Genomic DNA, 12,915 nt, shown 5'->3' on the forward strand with positions numbered 1-12,915 from the left:
ATTAGCCACATCCTCTGACTCCCAGCAAACACACCTGACTGCACATCACTGTTACCACTACCTAAATATGTGTAAATCCTTGAGCCCAGTAACGGGCATTGTGTTGTTGGGTAACTGGCTTCTGCTGTGCTATAATGTGTACCCTCTGTGTAACAAAAGTACCACTCACTTTTAATTTAATTTCATTACAGATTAAAATGTGTCTTTTGTCTTATTTCCATTGCTGCTGACGGTCAGTTCTTAAGCTACTCTGGGCCCTACATGAGCGTGTGCTTCACTTTAAGTTCACGAGCCATCCCAATAACTTGAAAGTTAAGCATGTGCATGAGTACTTTGTTGAATTGTGGCTTATGACACTTGAATGATGGCTGTTCTTGTAACATCCTTCTGGACTATTTGTTTGCTGTATTGTCCATTAGGGGCTGCTTTGCCTCCATTTATTACTGTATGAATGGAAAACGAGGTAGGTTAACAGATTGTCACTGTCCTCTTCGCACAGAACCTTGACCTGATACATAGCTACACTCCAGTCTTTTGGATTGCATGGTTGGATTACTGGTCAGTTTAAACAGCACCATAAACATTAATTAAAAATATTTAATTGAACTTTAACAGTATAAATCTCCTGTTTCTAAATACATTATCTGTAAAACCCTCATATTGGCTTGAACATACTTTTTTTAAAGCTATGGACTGGAGCCCCCTTTTTTGCCTCCGCAACACCCCAAAGATCAAAGGGGCTACAAAGCCATCCGCCTGGAGCAGCTGGGGATTGCCCAAGTGGCTGTTGTGGAGCTGCCATCCCCTCTTAGCCACATCTCCATTTGATGTAGGGGGTGTGGCCAGAGCACAGGCCATACTCAGCTGCTCCCCAGTCAGCATAACAGCCCACTACGGTGTGTCAAAAGCCAGGGTAATTTAGATATGCCAGAAATTATTCTAAATTATACTAGGGCCAAACCATCCCCAGTTACTGTAGTGCGCAGGTGCAGCTGAAGCTCTGGACATTGGCTTTTTCCAAATGGAATTAAAAAAAAAATACCCGGCATTTCTGATATAGTACAACTGCTACATTTCTTACCTCGTCTGTGTCTCAGCTTTACTGATAACATAACTCACAGCCTCAGCACAGCTCTGATAATAAACGTGTGCTTTTGATGCTGGATGCTGTTTTTCAGTGTTGCCAACACTTACAGTTTTTAGTGTTTTTCACTAAGCCCCAGCTGTTAGAGTCATGTGGTTGCCGGAGAATCTCAGTGTTCCTTTTTCAATAAGTAAGTTTCTATCCCTAATGCTTGCAGAGAAAAGTGTGAAAATGCGATGCAAATGCACCCTAAAGACAAAAAAGGTAAATAAAAAGCCCAACATTTATTATTTAAAAAAATCTCACGATCGTCTTATAGATTTCTAGATTTTGGGGTGGCGGGGCAGATTCATGTTTTTGAATATTTGAGGTTGCACTACTGTTTTTTGCAGAAGCAAAACTACTCTGGGCCCTACATGAACAGCCCATTTAAAAAAAAATCTTAGCAAGAGAGTGATAGATTTAAAAAAAAAAAGTAAATCCAGAGGCCACCCTTCACCAGATTATTTATAATATATTATAGATCACAGTTTGGCCTAACACTTCACAGTGTCCCTTTAATTTATGTTTGGCATTTTAAGAAAAGTATTTTAGCTAAATTAGTTTTCTAGCTAAACAGTAGCAAAATGCTTTTAAAATCACACCTAAAAGTTTAAGGAAAATTGCAGTTAGACTTCAGTTAAACATCCATTATACTGCATAGTGTAGTGTTCCACTTTTAAATATTAAATAAATACTCATTTCCTAAATAAGAATAAAACATAACCTCAGCAATAATAATAATAAAATAATATGCTGGTAAATAATGAAATTGCTACTGCATAATTTGTTTATTGCTTATGTGCTACTCACTTTAATCTCATTTCCATCTTGATTAGAATATTTTAAATTTAATCATATTTTCAACTGTATAGAGCTCAGTTGTGACGGTCTCTGACCTCTCTGTTCCTACAAAGAAAAGGACATTGCATCTTTCTTTGACACATCTTCCCATGGCAATTTACAAGTAGTACTGATATGATAAGAAAGACAAACTGGATTGTCAACGAAATGGCATGTCTGGAGAGGAGTCAGGGTCCTGGCAGGTTAACATAGGGCCCAATCCAAAGCCTGTTGAAATCAATGAGAGGACTTCCATTTATTTCAGCGGGCTTTGGATTGGGGCCATAGTGAGGGCATTTTTGAACTAAAAATACCCTGTTTTGACCAATTAAAAAGTGCATCACCCATAAACAACATCCATCCCCTTTCATTGCTATTTACAATAGCAATAATGACCTCAGCAATAGGGATTACCGACCTCAGTGCTTACAATCAGCATGAACAAGCCATCACAGCAACAGTGCTATCCCAATCAAACAGAATCCATTGGGGTGGGGAATGGGACCAGAAAAATATACACACCCACGTGACCCTCAATCCTTCTCCCAAACTGAACTGAACCTTTGATAAAGAGCCCTCCCACCCGCATCAAATGCTCTTTTGTACCCAAATTTGTCTCCCCCTTCTCCTCCTTCCAAGTCCTCTACAGTCAACCAGCCAGATCCTTCAGCCTAGACTTGGAAACTCCCACTGTTTTCTGTTCCCACCCCGAGGTTTCTTTTCCCTCCTCTTACTCCTCACAGGGCCCCCTACATCAGCTGCTATTCCCATCAGGGGGCTTCCACCAATTGCTGCATTGAAATCTCTCATGGTCCTAGGCCTCCTTGGGTGAGCGATATTCAGTCCATTCTGAGATGCCTCTGACCCATGAGGAGATCTGATTTGAAAATGTCCATCTGCCCTCAAATTTTTTTTTCAACTTTCTTTTGATAAACTGAAAACTTTTCATCTGAAACCCAAAAATCTTTTCAGTTTGTGTAAACTCCCCCCCGCAACCCCCACAAAACAATCCTCAGATTTTGTGCTGAAAGCAGATACTTTCTATGGAGAAGATTTTTGTTTTATCAAAAAACCTGTTTTCCACCAAAAAAGGGTTTTGATTTAAAACTTTTAACCAGCCCTGCCCACAAGTGCACGAGATTTTAATACAGAGAAGCCACCCTGGGCTCAGCAGAGACTGCAAACCACTGGTTTGTACTGGGGAAATAAACACGGGGGGAGAGGAGATGGAGAAAGTGAAGCATGAGGGCTGGGTGGACAATCGAGAATGGTAATAGGAGTCACCAGATTTAGCCAGGAAATGAGGAAGAAATCATTTGTACCTGGCGGGAAGGAGCAGAGGAGTAGGTAGGCTGAGGTAGAGGAAGCAGGGATAACGGGAAGGACAAAGGCAATTGGCCTGACTGGGTTGGTACCAGGCGAGAGAAGGATAGGAGGACAGGGGAGAAGGACGGGGACCTCACTAGGTTTGGATATGCATCCAGTTTTGGGTGGACTTATCTAGACTGGATCAAACCTGATGAGGCTCACCAATTGCGACCTTCCACTCAGTCTATAGAAAGGAATCATTCTCATCATTTGTATCCTTCGAGTTTTTATTTTTGTGTGATCGCTGTGGTGTAAAAGAGCCAAATCAGAAAAAAAGGAACATGGCCCTTTCCCTTTCTTTAGTGTCACACAAGAACTGCTGATTTTTTCCGCCAATTATACACCAGATTGTGACACGGTAAGTTGCTTTGAGAGAAACCTGACGCTGCAAGAGATCCCATTGATTTCAGTGGATCTACTTACAGAATAGACTGATCAAGAGTGGAAGAAACAATTCTTAATTTAACATCTGTAACAGCATTTTTTGTAACAGGTATTACAAGTCAGACCATTTTTTAAAACCCATTTAGACATATTAAATCTAAACTGACTATCAAAAAAGTGTATTTGTTGCTTATAAGTCTGAAATAAGATAAGAATGATCCTTCAGTCATACCTATCTGTAATGTCTGAAGAATTGCATAGTTGCATTTTCTTAAAATTTTGAGTTGACCAGAGAATGTGTTTTCCCGCATTGAAAATGTTGAGGGTTTTTTTGGTTTTTTTTTCTTTTCATATTTATCAAATATTTTCAGGGGGAAAAATCCAAACTTTTCAACAAGAAAACGTTTTTTAGTTTTCAGCCACTTAAATTTTGTTTTTTTGACAAAAACATCACAATTTTTTGTTGAAAATTTTTTTGATGGAAAGTTTTTGACCACACCTATAGAACAACCTGGCTTTTGAGCAGTGTCTGCACAGTATTGAAACATATATGTTCCTGTGAAGGTTTCTTTCATGTGTTTAGAAAGTACTGTACATACTTTGTTTCATAACTATTGCATAGCTTTAACAGGTGTTCAAGCAGTGGTAGTTTCAGTGCTTTCATACACATATGAATAATAGCGTTTCTTAAAAAATATAATTAAAAATAACATCATATTTTCAGAACTATGGAAAATCACTACCATCATAGATCACAGGTCGTTCAACAGTCAAGAGATAAAATACTCTTTTTGAGATAAAGCTGTACAAATCAAATCAAAACAAAAACAAAAAACAACACAAAAACCCCATAACAGCAGATTATGTTAGTTTATCTCAGGTAAAAGTCAGATCATAATAGCTGGTCAAATCCTGAAATCCTTACTTAAGCAACATCCATTGGACTTCGAGAAGTTTTGCATGAGTTAGGACTGCAGGATTGGATGCAGTAGGGGCATTAACTACAAGAAGACAATCTGGACTCAATTGGCTGAACATAATCATGCAGTAAATTCTGTTGTTTACATTCTCACAGTTTAAGAGGATTGAAGGATGGAACAATGTTACAGAATCACGGGAAACTATCATTAACAAAATCTGAAACAGGCCACTGAACCAATTTTTAACTCCTTTTTCTTAATAGCCAGTCTAACAACATCTACAAGCGATAAAACACTCTTTATTTCAATCTCTACACTCAAACTCTACCTAACTAGAGAAGGTGTCAGCAAATATCAGTACATAGATGCCACAGTTTCTCACTTTCACCTGCCCTCTGATAGTTTCCTTATGAGAGTTACAGCGGGTCATAGGAGTAAGTATCTGGAATTGAAAAATCAAAACAGAACTTGGTTTCGAAGCTTTTCCTCTACTCTAGGTTTGGAAAAGGTATTTAGACATATACCTTCCTGGGAGCAACAAGAGGGCCTGTGTGTGTGTGTGTACAACAAAATATATATAAAATGGAAGTTATTCCTGAAATACAACTGGCATTTCTGAGCCTTTTGCTGATGGTTTGCCACCCCATTGAAAAGGTAGAACATTTGTACAAGTGTTACAATGGGAAGCCTAATACCTCAAACTAGTTACTGTCGGACTTCTATCAATCATCAGAGAACTTTAACTCTCCAAGCAGGAAACTGCTGAGATATTCCATTTATCCCTCTCACCATGTAATAGAAAATGGACTTGTACTGTGATTTTTAAAAATTCTGGTACTTGGTGTGAGAGCATTTCACGTACAAGCAGAATGGATTGTTTCAACATGTAGATTTCTTACTTCACAGTTAGTGGGATTAACGTCTGGTAACAAGCTTTATGGCCCAAGTCAGCAATACACTTAAGCACATGTTCAACTCTTGTGACAGTAAGCATGTGCTTCAGTGCTTTGCTAAACGGTGCCTACATTCTTTCATTACTGACCCATCCTTATCCCCCGCTGTGTATTAAACAAAAAGAACGACACAAATAAAATGTAAGAAAAGCAAGCTTTACTGGCTGTCCCTCAGATACCACAGAATATGCTCCAAGCAGAAAGTCTGGGATAAACACCTTAATACGCCTTCACCAAACATGGCTGCTCCACCTGAGAAGCAGATCACATCAGGAAACAGGCCACCCAAATACCCTGAGAGAACCTGCTTCAATACAGATATAAAATCCACTCCAACTGCACACCCCTAGTTGTCACCCACCACCCCATCATGGAATGCATAGGGGGTATCATCAAACATCTACAATCCACATTCGATGGGAACTCCATCCTGAAAGAAATCTTTCCTGAATCCCCTCTTCAGGCCTTCAAACAAACCCCTAATCTCTCCAAGCTCATCGTGAGAAGCAGCTCCCCACAGACCAGGCCACACCAACTCAAAGTGGCACCAAACCCTGCCAGAACAACAGGTGCAAAACCTGAAGACATATTCCACTGCTACAAAGACCAACACCCCACAACAACACACCTTTCAGGATCCACGGGTCCTACTCATGCCTATCACAACATGTAGTATCCCTCACCCAGTGCACTAAAATCCCCAACAATAACTATGTGGGTGAAACTAGACAATCACTAAACTCTTTTAGGAACTCAGACAGGAAAATGATAAAAAACAAAAACACCCTTTTCCCAAAATGATTACGCCATTTCTGATCTATCAGTCCTCAAACGACACCTGCACAACACCACCTTCAAAAGACGAGCTGGGATCTTAAATTCCAAAGACCAGCTTGGATCTTAAATTTGTAACTTTGCCTGACACTGAAAATCATGGTCTTAATAAAAAATCTGAATTTTATGGTTTATTACAACAATTGTAACCCATTTAACCCCTCTTTTTGGTCATTGACTACAGAGGGGTTAATGGGCCACGTCATCTTGAATGGACCCTTAGAATATGTGCTAACACCTTATGCTAAACAATCTGTTTGATCTTGTATTTAGCTGTGATACTCTGAGTACCTTTCCCAGACCGGAAGAAGAGCTCTGTGTAACTTGAAAGCTTGTCTCTCATCAACAGAAGTTGGTCCAGTAAAATATATTACCTCCCCCACCTTATCACTTAAGTTACTTAGCACGCTAACATCGTTCATACTGAGAAATGGATTTTTAAGGAAAAAAAGATTTACATAGCAAGTGAAAATGAGCAGCTAAATGCCACATGGTGCTCTCTCCTGGGGATTTAGGGGGTAATAAACCCTAAAGCTCACATTGTCAGTGAACAAGCAAACTACATATGTGCCAGTGTTGGGAACCTACGGCTATGTCTACACTACAGACCTTACAGTGGCATAGTTGTACCAGTACAGCGGCACTGCTGTAAGGTCTCCTGTGTAGCCGGTCTATGCTGGCAGGAGAGAGCTGTCCTACCGGCATAATTAAACCACCCCCAATCAGTGTCGTTAGCTATGTTGGCTGGAGAGCCTCTCTTGCCAACATAGTGCTTGTCCACACCGGCGCTTTTGCCAGTGAAACTTATGTCGGTCAGGGGTGTATTTTTTCCCACTTTAACACTTTGTCAGACTGCCTCACTACAGTGATATATTTCACATCTATATACTTAGCTCCTCAGCTCATTGTCTTGTACACAGCATCTCCACTGGAGTTGGTCTGATATGTCATTGTTTAGAATCGAGAGAAATCATCTGAGCAAAGAGCTAACTGTGATCTGTGGTATAATGATACGCTGTAATAAATTCATTGTTTGACATCAAAAATCAACATTTGCCAGCAGATATCACACAATTCCCATAGTTATTTCATACTCTAAGTATGGGGATGACTGTGGTATCTCAGAGATTACTGTTACGTAACAAATGGCTGAATTTTAATGATTGCTGTTCCCAGGCCAAGGAGAAATGTTTAGCTTTATTCACAACGTTAGTTCTTACCATAGATGAAACAACTACCAAACTCTCCCAGATGACCCTTAATTTTAAGAAGCTGATGACATATTTAACCCCGCCTCCCTCAATCTATTGTTTGCCTGTTTTTCTTTACTGCTGCCTTTGCTTGGGCTCTGAACAAAATCCCAGTACAGACCAAATCACCTTATTATAGTCAAAGTATAAACCTTTCTCACACCTGAGCCAAATTTTCAAAAAGGAGAATCGACGGGTGAGAATAAGAACGATGGGTTTTGTGCTTATCAATTCTATTAGCTGCTGTGCAAGTGACACACTCCATTGCCATTGTGTGTAAATGTTAGCACTCGAGTGGTGTGTGTGCAGCGGGTTGTGGGCACACAAATGCAAGCTGGGTTGGGGCTCTTTGGAAGATTTACTCCTCTTGTGGCATATACACACCCATCTGGACAGAAGCCACAGAGAGCAGTAGCTATGCCAGAATCATTTTGGGTAGAGGTGGCTGATGGGAAATAAGCCCATCCCCCAAAGGCTCACCGAACATCAGTGATGAATTGAGAGTTGCCCCCTGCCTCTAATGCAATGTCTTCCTCCAGGTACTGAAGCGCTAAAGGCCTCTCTCCAGAATTGCTGTTCACAGGGTCTCAGCCCCCCTGAATTGTAGCAATAGTGGGAGGGAAGGTTTCCTGGCCCCAAATGGACAGGCAGCCAGGAGGACAAGCTGATTCTCTCCTTATCACGGCTTAAATTCTCATAGATTATTTCCTGAGCCCCCCATGGTCTCCCCTCTAACATGCTATAAAAACTCGAGAGCCCATGGGAGGTGGGGTGCCCTCAGGGCTTCTGCCATTGGGCTGGTGGAGGTGGGGAGCTTGGGGCTTCTGCCCTGCGGCTGGTCAGCAGGGCTCCAGGCTTCAGCTGGAGGGAAGGGGATTTTGGGGTTTTAGCCCTGCGGGAGCGGGGGTGGCAGAGCTTGGAGTTTAAGCCTCGTGGGGGGGGGGAGGGATGCAGGGGCTCAGGGTTTTAGCCCCACGGAGTGGGGGCACGGTGGCTCAGGGCTCCAGCGCCACAGGGGGCGCCAGGGCTCGGAGCTTCTGTCCTGTGGGGCATGCCGGGACTCGTGGCTTCTGCCCCCCGAGAGTAGCTGGGGCTCCCCGCAGGTTTTAAAATATTTACTGGAGCTCTGCTCTGGACAGCTCTGACTCCTTATCATCTCTTACACCCACCATGTAACCCAGGTATAGTCCCATTATTCTCCCACTGAGGTCAATGAGAGTTGTGCTCACATATCCATGATGCAAATTTGATGTTTATTCTTTAAACCAGGCAGTAATGAAACTATTCTGCTTACATTAGTTCTCCTGACTTCAGCAAACATATCTCAGCATCTTGGGCCACTTGCAATTCTTCTGAGTCATCAAAGGTCAACGGATTACATGTGCTGTTCCTATGGCAAAAGGGAAGAAAACTGTTATTAAATATACTTGGAAACAGCACAACATAGACAAGTAACCACCGTAGTACTATTTGCACACTAGTCTCCCACAGTAGATTCTTTTCTGTTACTGAGGGACAAACCTGATCATCTTTACTATTTGCAATACAGCACCACTCAGAGGCCCAGACCAAGATTGCAGCACCAGTGTGCAAGTCACTGTACATACATACAGTAAGGGACAGTTCCTACCCCAAAGACCTTGCAGTGCAAATAGAGAAGATAGGCAAAGGTAGGGGAAAGAAATCATTGCTAGCTCTATTTTGACAGATGGGAAACTGAGGCATAGAGCGATTTAAGTGACTTGTCAGGAAGTCTGGACAGATCCAGGAATCAAGCTCAAACCTTGTCCCAAATCCAATGCCTAACTTCCAAGACCTGCTTTCCCTGAGTAAGAGTGAGGAAATTCACAGTGAGAGTAGAATAATGAACTGTATTGTACGGGTCAGATTCCTCTCTGAATGATGGTAATGTGAACCAAGAGATGAGTCTATCAAAATCAATCAAGTTACAGTTGGATGACAGGAGAACCAAGACTGAGCACAACAACAAAGCGGACAAAGTCTCCAAGAGGATATTTAGATATTTAGTGGAAGACATGGCATTTGCCAGCAGACAGGTAAATCTATACTGATACCAGCTTCACTCGTCTTGATGTTCCTGCACCACAGCTCTCATCTCCCTACTACGCACGTGGTCATGAAAACATTCTAATGTCCAGTTACTTAGCGAATGTTTTTACTGTGCTTTGAAGATGTAGGATAAAAACCTGTGTGAGCGAGAAGTCAGCTTTTCCCCATGACTAAAGACTCTGAGATAGAAAGTCTGCTCTGTGGGGGTGGGATGGTAGTGGGGAGGGGGAGGGAGAAGATTATGGTGACAACAACCTCCCCACTTCAGGGGGCCAGCACAGCCTCAGAAGTGGTTGCCACTGGCCAGAGAGTTGGTGAGACCAGGGCAGTTGGGGAATACACAGATTCAGTACATCTCCTCAGCAGCCTTTGTGTGTGGGTTTCCTGTGGAGCTGTGGGCAGATTTCAAAGCGGCCCTCCTACCCTGATAGAGGGAAGTGAAATTGATACTGGATTTGGACTGCAAAGTGTTCTATAAATGTGTCATTATTCTGACAATATCACTCACAATGCTGGTCCATGACAGAATACTTTTACAAGAAGTATCTTCATGATAAAACAGCAAATCTTCTGCACCTATTGGAAATAGTGAGTGAACCAGGAACAGGAATGTATTGAACATCAAATTATCATAGACTCAACCCTCCCACGCCCATATGCTTCTCTCCATTACACACTACTGTGAGTGGAGTGGAAGACCTCAGAGTTTGTGCAAAAAGTGGTGCATACAAGGGAAGTATAGCCTCTGCATCAATCACATATCAGAGTAGCCTGTGAAATACCGGGTTGGGGGCTGTAGAAAGGCAGAGGAAAAGGAGCCTGAAAGCAGCCTGTCTGCACCATGTTCCCCATTGAAAGTCATGGAACACACATGGACAGCTCCCATGTAAGTTAATGCTATTCTAAGCTGTATTTACTTTGCCTACATACTCCATTGCCTCCATCAGAGGTGTTACAGGAGCCAACAGTAACGTGCCAACTGAGCCAGTTATGCTGCCATTTGATGGGAAAGTCCTGTAGATTTTAATATGTAAGAAACAAACAGGGTTCGATAGAAATTCCGGAAAAAACCTAAAAAATTTAATAGAGCGTGATCTCTCTTTATGGTTTTCTGAACCATCCTACAGAACTGTATAGGAAGGATTTCATTCTCTAATACATTCCATAGAGCAGTTCCAAACAGCTAGAGAAAAGTTCATTTTCTATGAACTTCTATAGAACTTTACGATAAGGGGGATGATGGGGTTAAGGCTTGCAGCAGTGCAGAGGGAGCAGCTAAATGCAACAAACCCCACCTCAGGTCATCAGCAGGGTTTGAATGTGTCATCTTCACCAGTGCACAGACATCCACCACTTTAAAGAAGGAACCCAATTAGCGGGAAGCGGTAGTAGGCTTTTATCTTCACGATGGATTAAACATTAGAGGGGCAACACTGTCAGGAACTCAGGTGGCTCCTTGCACAGTCGCCTAGCAACCCAATGAACTTGGCTGGGCCCAATGAACCCTCACTGAGTGACTGTGCTCCCTGATTGGACAGAAGAGCCAACAGATCTCTATTAAAGTCTGATAGCAACAGCAGCACAGTGTCTGCTCAGTGCGTTCCATGACTGCAGCTGCACTAGACCTGCTTCCTGTACCAGTGCCGGTCTCTGCTCCTGCCCTAGTCCCTGCCTTCCTCAGAACTCCTCATTCCTGGCTCCAAGCACTGGCTAATCTCTTGATTATGACACCTGCTCTGCCCTTTGGTTCTGTTCTGGCTCCCAACCCCTGTCTCTGGCCATTGGCTTGTCCCCTGACCACACCTCCTGATCTGCTCTCTGAATTTGCTCTGATCACTAGGCAAGACTCCTGTTTCGACCACTACCTTGCAACGCCTACACCTTGGTGTGTAACAGTTTGAGCAACCCAGTAGACAGTAGGAGGGGCCTTTGCCCCATAGCATGGAGCTCTCCTACAGAAGGGCAACAGCAGGAGTCCAATCTGCCTTTTTGGACATTGTTGGGGAACTACGGGCTCAGGTCGCAGAATTCAGTGAGCAGAATGCAGCCCTCCAGGCCCAGTACAAGACCAGCCATTGTCTTCTGTCCCTGCAATTCTCACATCCACTTTCTGAATGACCAAGCTGCTTCTACTGGACAAGTTCAACAGCTATTATGCCAAGTTTCATAGGTTCCTTAACCAATGTCATCTCCAGTTCATGTTACAGCCACATTTGTACCCCACGGATCAGTCCTGAGTAGGACTGGTACTAATCTGCTCACCACAGAGGCCCTGATATGGGCATCCCCACTCCTGGAAGGGTCCAGGCCTCACTTTGAACACTCAGACTGCTTTGTACAGGCAAAGGCAGGTGTCTTTGATAGCCCTAATTGAGAACGTACTGCAGAAGCTGCTCTCCAGGCCCTCTGGCAGGAGCCCGGGTCTGTCGCCAAATATGCAGTGGGATGTTGATGTCTGGCTGCAGATCCCCACTGGAATGGGGCTGCCCAGGAACACCACTTCAGGCAGGGCCTCAACAACTCTATCAAAGATGAATTAGCACAGGTGGAACCTCCGCCTAGCCTGGGAGCCTTAATTGGTCTGTGTACTAGGACTGATGATTAGCTAACGAAGCGAGGCCAAGAAAAATGACACCCACAGGCAAGAATTGTTCTTTCTCCTGGGGCCCCAGTTGTCCTGCCAGATGCTGAACCAATGCAGTCGACCTGCCTAGCCCCACCTCTGCGGATGAGAAGAATCGTGGTTGGGCATTGGGGCTGTGCTGGTACTGAGGGGTGGCCCAGGCCCATTGCAGCCAAAGACCAGCCCACCTCCGCATCAGGAAACACCTGAGCTGAGCCCCAGTAAGGGGGCGAGGGTTGGGTCTGTGCTCCACTCCTCCCCTCAGCAAATCACACTGCTGCCTGTCCACCAGAATTTGGCAACCCCTAGCACACATGTCAAGTGGGCTGGAAGAAAGCAGACATTACAACAGCTTGGGCTAGCCTCCCTGCCTGGCCTTTACTCTGTTCAGCAGAGCCCCTGTGGAAGGACAAAACAGGGCCTCCCACAGCGGGTGCAGGATGTGCTCCCATGCACTCCAAGCCAGATGAACTGGCCAGTGTAGAGAGGTCAGGACTATGGCTGCAACTCATTTGTTCTCACCCTTCCCTCGGGCTCTGTTATTCTC

The 12,915-nt window shown here is 43.6% G+C and overlaps 1 long non-coding RNA gene across 1 annotated transcript in view; it reads right to left on the reverse strand.

The window, feature by feature from the left end:
- Nucleotides 1–12,915, reverse strand: part of LOC119565379 — a 99,255-nt gene that overhangs the window by 77,411 nt on the left and 8,929 nt on the right. Inside the window, exon 2 of the long non-coding RNA XR_006288915.1 lies at nucleotides 8,970–9,065. This is a non-coding gene — a long non-coding RNA (uncharacterized LOC119565379). The remainder of the gene's footprint in view (nucleotides 1–8,969; nucleotides 9,066–12,915) is intronic.

Source organism: Chelonia mydas, chromosome 2, assembly GCF_015237465.2.
Source record: "Chelonia mydas isolate rCheMyd1 chromosome 2, rCheMyd1.pri.v2, whole genome shotgun sequence".
Taxonomy (NCBI): domain Eukaryota; kingdom Metazoa; phylum Chordata; order Testudines; family Cheloniidae; genus Chelonia; species Chelonia mydas.